The following is an 18,094-nucleotide window of genomic DNA, read 5'->3' on the forward strand; positions in this document are numbered from 1 at the left end:
ACAATATGAACTAACCAGTACCCCCTGAGCTCGTGTCTCTAGCTGCATATGTAGCAGAAGATGGCCTAGTCGGCCAATATTGGGAAGAGAGACCTCTTTTTTATATGCCCCAGTACAGGGGACTGCCAGGGCCAAGAAGTGGGAGTGGGTGGGTAGGGGAGCAGGGGCGGTGGCAGGGTATAGGGAACTTTCAGGATAGCATTTGAAATGTAAATAAAGAAAATATCGAATAAAAAATAAATATTTATTAAAACTTGAAAAAAAAGAAACTGGGTCTAGAGCTTGGCCCCATTTCTATCATAAGATGTATTTCCAATTATGATTGACATAAACCATCTCCTATATCAACCATGAGTTTATATTACAATCGACTCTAGTATTTAGTTTACATCGCTTATATTCGAAAGCCCTTTGCCACTGCTACCCACACATGCTGACAGCTCTTCCCATCCCAGCAGGAATAACAGCTTTGATTTCTTAAGCACTGCAGAATTAAACCAGCGTGCTAGTAATACAGGGAGGATCTCATACTGGTTTTACAATAGAGAGGAAAAGTAAGACTAGAGATGAAAATAGCCTACATATTGAACATTGTAATTTCATTTGGTTTCCACAGGTGACATACTCAAATATCCAAAATTCAAAAGGTCCAAAACCAAAGACATAGAGTAATTTTGTCACATCTGTGTTATTTTGCACTGGTTTCATGCCAAGCTGACGCAACATAATTTACCCCTTATGTTTTCTCATAGAGATACTTATGTATATTCTTTGAAGGAAATGAGAGCACATATACACTACTTTGTCTACCTTCTAACAACTTACTTTGGCAATAGTTTCATATTAGTATATGAAATGCTTCTCGCTGGGCAGTAGTTACACAAACCCTTCAATTTCAGCAGTTTGGAGGCAGAGGTAGGAACATCACTGAGTTCAAGGCTAGCTTGGTCTATAAAGCAAATTTCAGGACTGCCAGGGGTTACATACTACAGACAGAAAACCTGTCTTAGAAAGAAAGAAAGAAAGAAAGAAAGAAAGAAAGAAAGAAAGAAAGAAAGAAAGAAAGAAAGAAAGGAGGGAGGGAGGGAGGGAGGGAGGGAGGGAGGGAGGGAGGGAGGGAAGAGAGAGAGAGAGAGAGAGAGAGAGAGAGAGAGAGAGAGAGAGAGAGAGAGAGAGAGAGAGAGAGAGAGAGACTTCTTAATTTTTCTGGTTGCATACTACTCCATTGCAAATATAAATGTAATCTATTTCACCAGTACCTGTTGGGTACATGTTTGTTTGCAAGATCTTCCTGCATCTACATTATTTTGCATATAGACAGGCGTTTCTTTAGAACCAACTCATAGACGTGGAATTCCTTGACTATATATGATACAGTTTTTAAACCTAAAATATATATATATATATATATATATATATATATATATTCGTTTTATTTATTTATTCATTCATTCATTCATTTATGCATATATGTAGAGGCCAAGGGCTCCTTGCAAGAGTTGATTCTCTCTCCTTCCTCCATGTGGGTTCCAGACACCATACACAGGTTGTCAGGTTTAGTTTATTGAACCATCTCACCAGCCCAATTCATACATATCTGAATGGTGATTTTAAAATTCAAAAGAAACAAAGAGATACATTTTTAAAAATATAAATCTTTTTAAGCTATGACCTTTGTCCAACTTTATATTTCTTTTTTCCTTTTCTGTGACTAGCTATATATCCTTTTACACACACACACACACACACACACACACACACAGAGGAAAGTTCATAGAGAGAGATTTAACTTAGGCAGGTATGTTTTTATTTTCCTCTGCATTGTAGTCTACATAAAAGAGAAAGCAAATGCCATTATCAAGCAAATACCAAGGTGAAGGGATTCAGTGTAGTCATTTGAGATATGAATATACCTCACGTAATAAAATCCAGGACTGGAGAGCTGGCTCAGCAGGGAGGAGTCCATACTGCTTATCCAAGGACCTGAGTTCAGTACATCAGGCAGCTCACAACTGTTTGTAATTCCAGCTCCATAGCTTTTGCTTCTAGACTACTAGGGTGCTGCATTCATGTGTACATATCTATACACACACAGATACACACACACACATACATAATTTATAATTTTTAAAGGTCAATGAAACCCCACAACACTTTTAGTTGTGTAACTTGCTTAATTCAGCTAATATAATAGTTTCATTTTCCATCCATATTGTAGATTTGTCAGAATTTGCTTCCTTTTTTTTTTTTTTTTTTTTTTTTTTTTTGGTTTTTCAAGACAGGGTTTCTCTGTATAGCTCTGGCTGTCCTGGAACTCCCTTTGTAGACCAGGCTGGCCTCGAACTCAGAAATCCACCTGCCTCTGCCTCCTGAGTGCTGGGATTAAAGGCATGCGCCACCACGCCCAGCCCCAGAATTTGCTTCCTTTTTAAGGTGGACAACATTCCACTGTGTATACACTATGTTCACTCATCTGTTGATGGACACAGGTTGCTGCTACATTTTGGTAGTTGTAAGCAATGTTTCTAGAAACATTAGCACTTCATATCTTTTTTCACTTACATTGTATATATTTTCAAATTTTTCTTTTGTTCATTGTTTCACTTTATGCTATTTTTTTGCGGGGCTATAATATTTTTCTTATTATATATCATGTGTGATTCTGTGTCTTTAATATATTTCTGTTTATTTATTCCTAATATCCTTTCTTTCAAATTGTGTTTGGTTGGTTAAGTATCTTGCTTCCATAATACAACTGCCGTTCAATTTTGTTACAATGCTAGATTTTAAATTTTTCACTTATTTATTTTGATGATGCTATGGATGGAACCAAGGGCCTCTTATTTATGTGTTTTAGTCTTTTGAGACAGGGTCTTTCTATGTAGCCCTGGTATCCTAAAGCTTAATATGTAGACCAGACTGGCCTCAAAATCACAAAGATCTGCCTGCCCCTGCCTCCGCCCCCGCCCCTGCCCCTGCCTCCTGAGTGCTGGGATTAAAGGCATGTGCCTGTGCTACAAAGCCTGGTTAATCTAAGGTCTCTTGCATGGCAAACATATACATATACATGGCAAACTGAGATTCCCCCCAACTCTTCTTTGTTCATGATGAACAGTGAACGAAAAGAAGCTGATGGGGACCGGGTATGTGGCCCAGGGTCAGAGCACTTACCTAGCATCTGAGAGGCCCTTAGATTTAATCTTGACTGCCAATAATAAAGAAATTAATAAGTAAATAAATGGAAAAGCTTTCATCCCCCTATTCTGTTGTTTTTGAAAGTGTGTCAGGTCAGACAGGTAGTAACCCCAGCACTCATATACAAAAGCAAGTGAATCTATGTGTGTTGCAGGCCAGCTGAGACTATGAGTAGTGAGTCTCTGTCGTTAAAAATGAAAAAAGAAAGAAAGGAAGAGAAAAAAAAAAACAGTATGTTCTCTTTCCTTCCTCTCTTTGTATCTTTAAGACCTTGGTGGGGGAGGGAGCTCTAGGGAGAGAGAGCTCAGTAGATAAAGTGCTTGCTCCATAAGCATGAAGACCAGTTTGGCTCTATCCCCAGCACCCACAGATAAAGCTGGGCACACTGGCATGGTTCATAGTCCCAGTGCTGGGGAAGGATACAGCCTGGTGGATCATACAGGCTCTCTGGCCAGACAGGTTCTCCAGACAAGCCGTCTAACCGAAACAGCAAGCTCCAGTGTTACTGGGATGCCTTGTCTCAAAAACTCATGTGAAGGCTCACCACTGACCTCTGACCTCCACCCAGGCAAGACTGGGCAAATTCATCCCATGCATACACCAGTACAACCCACACACTCCCAATCATCATCATCATCATCATCATCATCATCATCATCATCTTTATGATAACTTTAAAAAGATCCAGAGTGCTTACAGTTACTGCATGTATCCAATTTTCTTCTTAACCCTGGACCAGGCAGAGCCTATTTAAGGCTTGCCAGAAAGGAAAGGAAACGAATGTTCCTGACTCACGAAGCTTCCAGTAGATTTAAAGATTTAAAACGCAGCTTTATGTCATTAACTTAATGTTGCAGTATTTAAAACTCCCTTGTTTCTTCATTTTAGGGTAATATTTAGGAATAGGTTTATTTCTGTAAAATGAAGGCTTTAAGCTTAGGTGCTAAGCACATGAAGTGCTCATTCTGAAAAAGCAGTTTTACATGTCAGCAAATGGAGCTATTTTTACAAATGTGAAATATGACACCCTATTGGAAGGAGTAGTCATTGAGGGCATGGTATGTACTTATTTATCAGGAGGCTAAGTTGCAAGTTATTTAAGTTGTTTCTTCTCTAGTTATCAAAAATGGAGTCCTCTAGCTTATCTATGGCAGGAGCTCCCCCTGTATTATCTGAGGTCATATGTGCCAACAGGTCAAGTGAAAGTAGTGTCTCAGTAAATCAAGTGATTCTAACAGGAAAAAAATAATAATTTAAAAATAAAAATGGCACCTGGTTATTACCCAGATATATCTGTTCCCTCTGCTTCATTTTAGTCATAGCTATTTAATTTCCTGAAACAAAAAACAAACAGATTTTTCACGAATGTCAGTGCCGCAAAGCTAGCGCAGGAGAGAAGAGCCAGCTGTAGCCGGTTTCATCTTATGCATCATCAACAAAATTGGCAGCTAAGTTCTGATTTCAGAGCCTCTGTGGTTTCTGACGATGAACAAGCTGTGCTTGATTTTCAGATACAAGACTGATACTTTGCTGACAGAAGAATCTATTTTTGATTTGTAAATTGGGCAAATTTGTTGCAAAATTATTGATGTAGGATAAACGCAGATCTTGAGGATATCATTTTTAGACTCTTATCTCTAACCCTTAAACTACTTGCACTTATTATTATTATCATAATCATCCTTATAATTATTAGCATTATGACAATGGAAACTAAGTATTTAAGTAAGATCACAGTTAAATTCTGTGAGTCATGTATCACCAAGTATTATGCTAACATAGGAGCATAATTGCAATGGAAAGGAGCAACAGAACTAATTAGCAATTGATTATATTAGCATCCCTGTTCTGGGTATAATGCTAATTTAGAATCATGTTACTGGTGATCATGGGTAAACTATGTCATTACAGAATGAATGGTGAAGCAAAAGATGTAAAAGAAATCTTTGATTTGGAATTCTCAGACAATGAAACTGGCATCTCAGTCTCTGATTGGGACAAATTATATATATATATACACACATGGGGGTGGGGTGGGCGTGGGCGTGGGGGGTGTGTTTTAAATTTGTACTTGCTAATTTGCTCAGTTGCTAATGACATATGACTGAATTTTTTAAGACACTAACACTGGCCTTATACAAAAGTATTGAGTTGCCAGTTTTGCATTAGCTGTTTCTTTATCCTATGCCATGTAGAAGTGCCCACTGTGGGTGCCCCATTCTTTCGTGATGCCTGTTTCCTCAAAGCAAAAGTCTCTCCCAGCCTTCCAGTCAGGACTGCCTCTCCCTTCTTCCACACCTGCTATTCCTTACCCATTTCCAAGCTTACCTGTCACTCAACCTATTTGCAAGGTTTCACAAGGACATGCAAGTTAAGAGCCTGAAATGTTTATTTTTTTTAAAATATGTTATCCTCCCGGGAGTACAGATTTGCATTTTTAAGAAGAACTCTTGAAGACCTATTGCCAGCAGTTGAAATGTCACATCTTCTGTCTGTCAAGAGTGGCAAAAATCCATATTCTACAATAACTGGCTTTTACTTATCGATTCTACCCAGCTTAAAAATGTGTGTTTCTGAAGCATAATGAGATAGAGATTAAGATCAAGGGCTTTGCAGCCAGGCAGACCTAGTTCTAAAACTCAACTCTGCCACTTACTAGCTGCTAGTGGGATTAACTTATCTAGGAGAGAATAAAGTTACCCATCTCACTGTGCTGTTGTGAGCAATAATTTGGTCAGTGCATGTAAAATTGTTACTGTCACATGGAATGATGCAAAGAGTTCGGTCATCATAAAGTGTTATTATTTATATAATCGATAATCACTTATCCCAAGCATTCTTTGGACGTTGTTGGTTTCTATGTGTCCTGTGTATTTACACAGACGTGAATCTCTGCATCCTATACAATGGAAGAACAAACCTAAGAAAACCAGAGTAATGGGAGGCAGAGGCAGGCGGATTTCTGAGTTCGAGGCCAGCCTGGTCTACAAAGTGAGTTCCAGGACAGCCAGAGCTATACAGAGAAACCCTGTCTCGAAAAACCAAAAAAAAAAAAAAAAAAAAAAAAAAAAAAAGAAAGAAAAGAAAAAGAAAAAGAAAAAAGAAAGAAAGAAAGAAAGAAAGAAAGAAAGAAAGAAAGAAAGAAAGAAAGAAAGAAAGAAAACCAGAGTAAGAAGCCTTGCTTGATTTATTGTCCTCAACTGGCCAATGCACAAAACTCTGTTCGTAATAGCTGCTAAATGAATGCCATGTTTTAATCCATCCACTGGAAAATGACTCTCATGGCACTATGTATTTCCTAAAAGACAAGAATAGCTAGCATAAAGGAAAAGGCTAGGTTCGGACACTGTGCTAGTTAGCTTTAACTGTCAAGTCAACACCATCTAGAATCGCCTGAGAGGAGAGTCTCAGGCGCAGACTGTCTAGATCAGTTTGGCCTGTGGGTATGTCCATAGGGATTTTTCTGGACTGTATTAATGGATATAAGAAGACCCGGCCCACTGTGGGCAGTGGAGTTCTCTTTTGGATGCTGAACTGTACATGAGTGGAGAAAGTGAGTTCAGCACAAACATAAACGCATTCTCTACCCTTCATCTTGACTGTGAATGTGATCCGCCTGGATATGGTAAAGTTTGGGCTGCCTTACTTCCCTGTTTTTAATGGATGGCAGCACGGAATCGTAAGCTAAAGTAAACCTTTCCTCCCCCAAGTTGCTTTTTGTTACTGTTGTTGTTATGGGTTTGTTTGTTTGTTTGTTTGTTTGTTTGTTTGTTTGACAGTATGTCACTATGCAGCCTTGAGTAGCCTGGAACTGGTTATACAGACCAGGCTAGCCTTGAACTAACAGAGAACCACCTTCTTCTACCTCTGAAGTACTAAAATTAAAGGCATGTACCCCCGTGCCTGGCTTTGTCGAAGTATTTTATCACAGCAACAGAAGTTAAACCAAGCAATACATTAATGTGCTTTAATTAGATCAAACTACCAGTTTTTGTTTCCTTCAGTTATGAGCAAATGAAACATCCTCTTAAAAGACAACCCTGTCTCTTTTGTCACTAGTACAACAGGGATCTCATAAGTTATGAGCAATAAATTAGTATCCCAGGACCTAATTTACCATCAAGGAACATGTTAGTACCTCCAGATTGTTCAGAAAACATACCAAATTACACCCTAGAGGTCTGAAAGAGTTAATACCACTCAGTAAAGTACAGCCCGGTTTATTATCATGAAATAGTTGAAGCATTTGGAGAATTTTTTAAATAACGTAAGTAAAATAACAACAGCACTGATAATGTTTGTCCCAATTCTGTGGGGTACAATCAGTGATGTGGAGCAGAAAACAGAAAATGACATGAGGTAGGCATAATGACTCATGCCTGAAATCCCAGCACTCAGGAGACTGGGGCAGGAGGATTGTTGTGACTTTGAGGCTAACTAGGACCATAGATCCTGTCCCCACCCCCACCCCCAAAAAATGTGGATGAAAAGGTATTGAAGAGTTGTTAAAGACTAGCACCCACTCATCTGTGTACAGACACAGTATTTATTTAACATCAACAGTGGCTTCTACTCAGAGATCTTTCAGAGTCGATTCTGCAGATCGATTTCACTGTCCTGTCATAATGAGTAGCTTGTGAGTAGCTCCAAGTGTGTCTTCCACAAAACACCTGTTGCTCAAATAGACAACTTTATGGAGAGCACACCTACCCCCCATGGGGATGAGCATTCTTGACATGAGCACAACCATTGGTTGAGGGTTGGTCTGGTGGTGCTCTGTATTCAAACGATAAATACTGGCCCCTAAAACCGGACAGCTTCCTCCTCCAGGATGACTGCAGCCTGCAACTGCTTCCCTACAGACACCCTTACAAAGATTAGCTAAGCCGACTCCTCATTCAGCCTGATCTAAAAGACACCCCGAGTCTCTGGGCTGCTGGAGAACCTCCATCAGCGCTCATCCCCGGCCCACTTAGTGACAGCTTTTCTGAACATTGTCCTTTTGCATTCCTAGTCACCCTAGTCGGGTCAATTCCAATACTATGCAGGTAGTGGCACAGTTTGATACATAACAGCTTGATTGGCTTAAAGCTATAGAATCATTTCAATTTTATTGTATATTGGGAAATCTGATTTAGCCCACACCATGAGAGTTTGGGGACACAGTCAGGAGCTAAGAGAGAAATCTTGCCTGTTCCCATATTTGCCAATACTTGCATCGTCTTTCTTTAAAAACCCAAAATGTTTCTACTTGGCCCTTCAGCAACAAGTGGGGTCTGCTCAGTCACCATGCTGAGCAGCCTGGCATCAGGTTTTCCCAAACTTGTAAATCTGGGTCTCCCAGCCTGTAAATCGGACAGACACCATCACCCAATCTGCTGCTCTCTTCCCCATCAGCAGGTTCATGCCAGAGCCCTCGCTCATTCTGGGCTCCAGAGCCCTCTCACATTCTGGGCAGCACACTTGGGAATTATTTACTTTCCATCTTAAACTGTCTTTCCTCTTGAGGAAAGAGTCAAACCTCCCCTGTGGGGCGTGGGCAGGGGAACATGTGTGTGTCCACAGGTATGTATGTGCACAAGCCACAAAGGTACATACCCAGTACCTTCTTCTGTTTGTCCCCAACGTACTTCTTAACACAGGGTATTTCACTGAACTTAGAGCCCCACTTGACTGTCTAGACTAGCTGGCCAGTGAGCCCCAGAAATCTGACTGTTTCCACTGTTCCAGGGTTACGGAGATACCATGCCTAGGTTTTACAGCTCTTTCATGTTGCTAGATAAACAAAGTCATCCAACTGAGCCATCTCCCTGGGCCCCATACACTCACATTTTGGCCCAAATCTTTACTATTTATCTCATCCAGCATCAGAAGCACAAATTCTACTACAGGCTCAGTTTACCACTCAAAGGTATGACCAATACATGTCTTGGAAAATAAACCTTCATTGAAGCACATACCATATCCGTACCTTTGCATACTGCTTTCATATTAAAAGGTAGGGTTGAACATTTCCAAAAGAAAGCATCAGAGATGTTGACTTAAGATCCATACTCTCTGGACTACTGTAGAAAATTTTCTGACCTTTCGCCTGATGATTCATTCTTCTCTATTCTGCACTTCATCTATCTGACCTGTACTTTCACTTCTGCAACCTGTAGTTAAAGCCAGTCAGCAGCAAGCGTATCTGTGTCCTTACCAGCATCTCTGAAAGGCCCCTTTGCTTTCTTACTCTCAGTGGAATCTAGCTGAGCCTGTTGAAATCATTGCTGTTGCAACCAGAGGCAGGGGAAGATATTACGCTTCTGCACGCTGTGTAACTGCAGCAGCCCACCATGTTCTCCCAGGCCATCCAAGCCTCTTGTTTTCATCCTTCCAAACCAGCTCCATAGAGGTTTATATCATCAGAGCTTGCTGTTTCCTTCACATCTGGAGAACTCACTCATTCTGTGATAATTTTAACCCCATTTATCTCTTCACTGACCTGCTCTTTTCACTAGCTTCCTGGTTGAGTTCAGCGCACACATGGATAATACATGGAATGCCATTGGCTCTCAAGTTCCAGATCTCCTTGTTTTCCATGAGACCTGGTGATCATCTGCACAGTCTCAAGTTCAAGCACACAGCTCTCTGGCTAGTGTCCCTTGCTCCAACACACAATTAACATCTTGACTTCATTAAAACTTTCTAAAATGGGAACTAGGAGATGATTTTGTGGGTAAAAGCATTTAGTATACAATCCAATAGTAAATTTTAATTTTAAAATGTGAACTTTCTGAATAGTTGAGTTTTTGGTTGTATTATTATTTGTTTATATTCCATGGGACCTTCTTTTCTTCTCTTCTAAGCAGAGAGTCTTTCTTTGATATTGAAGACTATCTTTCATAATATACCTGGTTGCAGGATTTTCCCTGTCCAAACACACTAGGGCAGCAGGAGGCCTGTGATTGGACAGGGAAAAGGAAGGGGAACCTAAGAGGAAAGAGGAAGGCAAAATGGAGGTGGATGTGAACCAGCATGGTATTAACCTGTGTGGTTCTGCCTGCAGAAACACTGTGGATCCGAACTGGAGAACGAGAACTCCTGAAAAAGAACAGGGCTGCGAAGGGAAACATGGAGCCTTGGCAAAATGTCTGATCAAGGCCCACATTTTTATTGTTTGAACTGGCTTAAGTACAAAGAAGGGTTCTTAGCATGCCCTTGAGTCCTTTGAAGTTGCCACGGCAGTTCTCGCAATGATGGGCAGTTCTTGCGATAGCGGGCAGGTCTCGCGACGGTGGGCGGTCCAGGCAGCGGTGGGCGGTCCGGGCGACGGTGGGCGTTCCGGGCGAACTGGGTAGCACTCTGGTATTCCTGCTGGAGGGGGAGTGGTTAGTGGGGGTGGGAGGCACCAACATTAACCAGCCACAGGTAGTTATGATATCATAAGATTAGAATAATTGGGATAAAGCTTTTATCATTATCTATTGGTTCAGAAATTATTGTAGAGACTAGTGAACAATACAGTCAGGATGGCTAAAGGTGACCCCAAGAAACTAAAGGGCAAGATGTCTGCTTATGCCTTCTTCGTGCAGACATGCAGGGAAGAACATAAGAAGAAAAGCCCAGAGGTTCCCGTCAATTTTGCAGAGTTTTCTAAGAAGTGCTCTGAGAGGTGGAAGGCCATGTCTAGCAAAGAGAAATCAAAGTTTGATGCAATGGCAAAGGCAGATAAAGTACGCTATGATCAGGAGATGAAAGATTATGGACCAGCTAAGGGAGGCAAGAAGATGAAGGACCCAAATGCCCCCAAAAGACCTCCGTCTGGATTTTTCTTATTCTGCTCCGAATTCCTCCCCAAGATCAAATCCACAAACACTGGCATCTCCATTCGAGATGTGGCAAAAAGCTAGGCAAGATGTGGAATAACTTAAGTGACAGTGAAAAGCAGCCGTACATCACCAAGACAGCAAAGCTGAAGGAGAAGTATGAGAAGGGTGTTGCTGACTATCAGTCTAAAGGGAAGTTTGATGGTGCCAAGGGGCCTGCTAAAGTTGCCCGGAAAAAGGTGGAAGAAGAGAAAGAGGAGGAGGAAGAGGAAGAAGAGGAGGAGGAAGATGAATAAAAACTCTGTCTCCTTGTGAATACCTTAGAGTAGGAAAACGCTGTGATTGACACATCTCTTATTTGAGTCGTGTCTGTTGCCCTTGTTAGGTTTAATTACAAAATTTTGATCACGATCATATTGTGGTTTCTCAAAGTGTCAGTGGTTTACATGAAGTGGCCGTAGGTGGCCAGAGCGCCCTGAAACTGTGTGGAAGTTGTACATAGCTCCAAACATTTTTAAATTGAAAAGGAACTCTCGTGCCCTCCTCACTCAGTGCACTTTGCTGTTGGTGTGACAAGGCAATTGAAGATGTTTCTGGCAGTTTGTTCTCAACTCGTAAGGTCGTGTTAACTGTATGGTCATTGGCTCGAAATCCTGAGTTGTCAGCTGTACATATCCATAGTTTGTAAAGAGAACGAAACAACCCGGACAGATCCTTGATGCTCCTTGTTTGGCGTGGAGGCTGTAAGGGGAAGATGTCCTTTGGAGGGGCCGTAGCTCAGGGCAGGCACTGTGAGGCTGGACCTGTTGATACTGCGGTGGGCATCCATTTAGCTTCAGGTTGTCTTGTTTTTGTATATAGTGGCATAGCATTCTNCTGACATTCTTAGTTGTGGATGGGGGAGGGGTCAGCTGGCATGAGAAGTGTGTGGAGTTTTTTCTTTAGTTAAGGGCAGTAGGTTTTAAACTTTTTAAAGAAACTGTAGAACTCATTGTTGTCAGCAAAGCAAAGAACTACTGCATCAGTGGAAGTTCAAGAACCCTCTGGACCTAAACGCAATTTGCAACATTCTGTTATTTTTTGTATGTTTAGAATGCTGAAATGTTTTTGAAATTAAAGAAACAATATTACATCTTTTAAAAAAAGAAATTATTGTATTGGCATCTTAGAAATTGTGATTTTATTGATACATAAATCTGATTGGTTAATTATAAGGTTCAAGAGTTTTGCTTTGCCGGGAGTGGTGGCGCATGCCTTTAATCCCAGCACTTGGGAGGCAGAGGCAGGTGGATTTCTGAGTTCGAGGCCAGCCTGGNCTACAGAATGAGTTCCAGGACAGCCAGGGCTACACAGAGAAACCCTGTCTCGAAAAACCAAAAAAAAAAAAAAAAAAGAAAAGAAAAAAAAAGTTTCACTTTATTTGGTTACTGGAGGGAAGTAGCAGCTCCAGGGACAAGCGAGGGAGCCAGATGCTATGGGAGCTAGCTGGAGAGAGTTGTTGGTGGTAGAGCACAGGAAGACTGCTGGCCCCAGCAGGGAGTTGGCTGGCTGAGGGAAGCAGAAGTGCCAAGGAGTTGGCAGGTTCCTGTTTTAATATTTCCCACAACAACCCCTCACTCTGACCCCTGCCACACACACACACACCCTTTACCTGGTTAAACTGACCAGATCTCAATATAAGCTAACACTGATGAGGATATAAAGGTCACGGGTACTACTAGCATCTTAAATCCAGCCTGAAACTCTCAAGGGAGACAAGAGCAGTGGTCCCTCCCGTTGCACTTCCACCTCTCCACAATGATCATCCCACATCATGCTTTACTCCTGACTCTCTCACACTCTCAGCATATAACCTTATTCCAAAAAATATGGTGAAAATGAGTCTCCCAGGAATTTCCATCCCTTTTCAACTTAACACCCCACCACCACCTTCCTTGCTCTACATCATTCTCCGCCTGCCTTACATTACAGAGTGCCTCTGCTGTTGCCAGTGAACATTGGGTTACATTCACACCTTCCTCTTCAAGGGTTTGGCTTCTCATTTGTTTTCCCTCTTAGTCCTGAGGCATCATCTCTGTCCTAAGTCATACCCAGCATCATGAACCACTTGTGAGCCCTCCTGGAAGTGTACGCACGCTCTCACATGTGTAGATGTAGACACAGAGTCAAGTATATATCAATGATTAAGGTATTAATCTGTTATTAATTTCCTTTTCTATTTTGGGACTTAGCTTTTATATAACTCGGGCTGGCCCTGAACTCAAAATCTCCTTGCCTTCCATTTTCCAAGAGTGGAACAAGAGGCACATACCACCACTCGACTGTAAACATAGTTGTTAATGATAGCAACAATGGCAGCAAAAAAAAAACACCTGATTCCACCTGATAATAGTCTTCCTATGGTCTCTTGGGGGACATAGCTTAAGTGTCTTCGAAGAAGGGTCTTCTCTGTCCACATAAATATAGCCGCCAGGAATTTTAATATGTCACTTGACTGAAATTTTATATACTGGCTTTATCACTCTGCTCCATAAACACACATTGATGCTCGTTCACTGTTTTCGTTCCCCCTTCAATATTGCACAAGCTCTGTGGAAGCCAGTGCCATGTGTCTTCTCTCTTCTTTACTCTCAGAATACATGAAGATCCTCTGTGATGATCTTTGGATGATAGGTGAAGGAGGGATTTCCATTACCTGCCTATTACACATCATAGGGTTCTCCCGGGCAAAGGTCTTTGTGAATGGTACCTCTTTACAGCTGGTGTTCGTCAAACACTTGTTGCATGAGTGAATGAATCACTGTGAAAAATGAGCAATAATCTAAAGATAAAAAGTTATTAGCATGATACTCTACTTTTAAATTCTGCATTGGCATTTTTTACTTTTAAAGAAGCAAAATGATATCTTTTAGGCTTCTTTTAAACCAGTGCTAATTTGTGGGACTTATCCATATGCAAAATTAATTTTTCTAACTTTAACTAAGGCTTATAAATAAATAAGTATACATATATGTATGTAGATGGATGGCTATATATACACCTACCCACACATATATAAAACATATGTTAGTCCTGTTCTTAGGATCTGCCAAACTTTCTTGGTAAGACTTGCCAATTGCAGGCACGTGACAGGATGACAGTTCTCTTCTCTGGGATAAGTCCAGGCTTCCAGTGTCTGGGACAGAAATAATATAGACCAAAAAACATATATAGCTGATGATGGATGATTTTTGGCTCTCATAATGTGTGGTTTGGTTGTCTTATTGAGAGACTATGAAGATCATTAGACCAGAAATTATTTTCATTTCTACTGAGCTGAAAGAAGGTTTTTTTTTTCTTCGTCTTCTTCTTTTCTTCTGTTTTTAAGTGGGCTGACATACTGCAAAGACAATTTGCCTGGTCAGTATGGGTTTCTTCTAATCTCTAACACTCAATGACAGTGTAGCATCTTTGTGCCAGTGTAGCTCTGCCTTATTTTTATTGGTATAGTAAGTTTGTGTCCAAATATACTCAATTATAGATGCTTTCCTGTTACCAATGGTATGGCAGTGCTTAAGAGTAAAGTTGTTTTTGTTCACTGGCAGCACTGATCCCAAGCAGATGACAAGAGCTCTGAAGTGGCTGCATTTGTTCACAGAGAGGAGGTAATGGTTAGGAATGGCACCACTGCAAGCAAGTGAAAAAGCAGCTAACAGTGGCTTTTAGGAACTGAGACTCGGGCAGAGAATCGGTGGCAACAGTGCCAACATATGTGCAGCCCAACTGGCTTCCCTCTCAGTCAAAGGACACTTCCCACCCTGTAGTCCTTGTTCCTGCAAGAAAGGAACACTCCTTCTCTTTGTGTGCTATCCTCTGAGAAAGAAAATGTCCCTTGCTACTTTCCAATGAACTTCCATTTGTATCCCATGGGCTACAAATCTGCCTACGAGATTTCCTAGATCAATTGCTAAGATTGTTTTTCCAAGAGCCAGAGATGATTTTCTTGTCCAGTTTCTAAGGAAATTGAGGGTTCATTTGGAAGGCTACAAAGGGATAATGCTAAAACCCCGTATGGCAGGACAAGTCCATCATCCCAGTACTTACTGGGGGAAGGCAAAGAGGATCACTGTTGTAGTTAGAGTTTTACTGCTGTTAACAGACACCATGACCAAGGCAACTCTTATAAGAACAACATTTAATTGGGGCTGGCTTACAGGTTCAGAGGTTCAGTCCATTATCATCAAGGTGGGAGCATGGCAGCATCTAGGAAGGCATGGTGCAGGCAGAGCTGAGAGTTCTACAGCTGTTAGCAGAATGCTGACTTCCAGGCAGCTAGGACAAGGGTATTAAAGGCCACGCCCACAGTGACACACCTACGCCAACAAGGTTACACTTCCTAATAGTGACACTCCCTGGGTCAAACATATACAAACCACCACAGTCACCCAGCTTGAAAAACATAGTTCAGTTCCAGCATGAGATACAAAGTGGGTTTCAGGACCATCTGTAATGGATAATAAAACCCTGTCTTAAAAAGAGAGAGGAAGTATATGAGGGGAAGAAGGAGGGGGATGTTGAATGGGTCAGATATAGAATACACCACAGTGGGTTACCAAACACATTCAGGGGTTTCATGAAGGAAGGTCTTACATTTAGTCTTAATTGAAGTTAAAGGTGGCCAATTAATATGTCTTTGAAAGTTAAAAAGGCAGAAAAGACGCCTCTACAAGTATATGGAGCAACCAGAGAGCTGTAAACAGTTACAGCTTGGCATCCTTCATGGGTAGAGCCAGTGAGAATGAGAAGAGACAATGGGGCAAACATCAGCTACCTCATCAGGGCAGTATACACGTGGGAGTCATGTTCCAGTGTTTTCTGGCTTTTTTAGTTCCCTTAAGGCTGTTACTAAAGAAACAAATGAATATCTCCCTGAGCTTTCATTGCATAAATGGGTGGGAAGAGAGTGAGGAAGAGGGGAAGAGAAGGAAGGAGGGAAGGTGAGAAGACAGGAAGAAGGAAACGGAGGCAATTCAAGCCATCAACTCTACAAGAGAATGGAAAGGCTTAGACAGACTGTGCTTATGAGTCCCCCCGCCCCCCATCTCTTGTCCAGAGATTTTTGTCTTTAGTGCTTCACTAAGTTGTATCTTACTCAATGGACTTCGGAATCTCAGAAGACTTTCCAGCTACACTTCCTCAGAGACTGCAGTGAAACCAGCTCTGGCGAGTTGATCGACAGTGACTATGCCAAGGGACCAGAAGCCAAGCCAAGGCACCAGCTCCTGAGCCAACACACCTGCCCAACAAGAGTGAACCTTGTTTGGAAATGACAAACAATGGAATCAGATACGCTCACCTTGAGAAGGCTAATGGAGTGAAGAAGCAATGCCGGGCAAGTCAGAGGCTGGCTGCCAGAGGGAGAGAGGAAGGGAAAGAGAAAGAACTGGAGGGAGGAGAAAAGGGAAAGTGGGCAACAGCTGAGCTCTAGAAACCAACACAGTGAGTTCATTTCTTAGAAGGGAGGAATCGCAGAAATCGACAGTTTTCAAAAACATTTTATAGTGGCCCAGGCCACACTGTCATCACTGTGAGGTGAGCAGTCGTACAGAAATTAGGGGGACTGTTTTTAGAATGTAGCCTACTTGTAGTCCCTCAAATAAGTAAGGTGATACATTGATGATGGTTTTCACCCCAGATTCCAGAATCTCTGAGGCGTGAGACTCCCTGAGCCATTCCCAAGAAGAAAACAGTAGCAAAACTGGAAAAAACATGGGTTGACAACGAAAGAAATGTCATTGTTTCCCTATACCCTCCCTGTGTGTGTGTGTGTGTGTGTGTGTGTGTGTGTGTGTGTGTGCGTGTGTGAGTGTGACAACAATTAATGAAAAAAGACGACATGAATTTGAGAAGGAGCAAGAAGGAACATGTGGGAGATCTTGGATGGAACGAGATGATGACATGACGTTATAATCTCAAAATATAAAATAATTTTTAAGAAGGAAAGAAAATGTGATACATATCAGTAAATAGCTGTCATTACTTAGGACCAGAAGAAACGATTAGCAGATCTGTTTGGCTGTCAAGCCTTCACTACAAGGAGAAGCAGACTGGGTGACTATAGAGAAATCTGTAGTGAAAGAAGACAAAGGGGACCTTGACTCACAGAAGCCAATCCCATGTGCCGTAGGACAAGCGGTCTTCAAACATGACTACTTGTCAGCATTACCTGGCATGCTTCGGAAAAACAATAGTTGCAGACTTGCTTCTGTCTAACCGGATTAAAATGTGGCTTTAATTTTTATCTATTTTGCAATTACCCCAGCCCCCAACTCCAGCAGGTATGCTCTGGGAGGTTACTGGCCACTGCAAAAAAAGACCAACTGTAGATCCGCACCTCTCCCTCCTCTCCTCCAAATCCATCCCTCAGTCTGCCCAGCTTTATAGCAGACCACCTGATGCACCCCTCCCCCATCTCCACGGTCTCATACTGATCTGCCCCTCCGAAGTCCCCTCCCCCCACTTCCTCACTGTATCCCAGCCTTCACCTCTAGCAGGAATCCCTGGGAACCCTAAGCCCTTCTGGATCCGGAACTAGACAGCCTATGGGCAGATCTTCAGAGCTCCTCCTCTCCTCCAGATCCAGCTCCCTAGTATCACCCCTAGCTCGGTAGCAGAGCACTTGTTGTGGTTTCTCCCCACTTCCTCTCTGCACCTAGCTCCTATGAATCAGGAAAATCTTCTCCTGCAACCTTCCTCCACACCCATCCTATTATCCCAACCTCCAAAGCCCTCGGGCATTGCCTGGAACCCGGCCAGCAAAGCCTTCCAGAGAAGCAATTGGGCCAGCAGAGCAGGTAGACCAGTTCCAGATCTTCACCTCACCAAACCCAGACCTGAAGTCTCATCTCCAGCTCTGCCACAGACTGTCACCGTGATTTGCAAAAGAAAAAAATTACTTTTTTCTAAGGGAGTCTCACTGGGGAGACAAACTACACAGTGAACACATGCCCAGCCGTAGACCAACAGAAAATGAGCACACTGGTACCTCGGAGGTTCCTTGTCTTTTGTTGTTAGGGCTTTTTAAAAAAACATTTTTATCATATTTTTATTTT

The 18,094-nt window shown here is 41.9% G+C and overlaps 1 long non-coding RNA gene and 1 pseudogene across 1 annotated transcript in view; one reads left to right on the plus strand and one right to left on the minus strand.

Annotated features, from left to right (window-relative positions):
• The window catches only part of LOC110319311, a 46,421-nt gene that overhangs the window by 7,751 nt on the left and 20,576 nt on the right, over window positions 1-18,094 (minus strand). The window lies entirely within an intron of this gene.
• Window positions 10,707-11,299, plus strand: LOC110319310 (annotated as a pseudogene).

Source organism: Mus pahari, chromosome 3 (genome assembly GCF_900095145.1).
Source record: "Mus pahari chromosome 3, PAHARI_EIJ_v1.1, whole genome shotgun sequence".
Classification (NCBI taxonomy): Eukaryota; Metazoa; Chordata; class Mammalia; order Rodentia; family Muridae; genus Mus; species Mus pahari.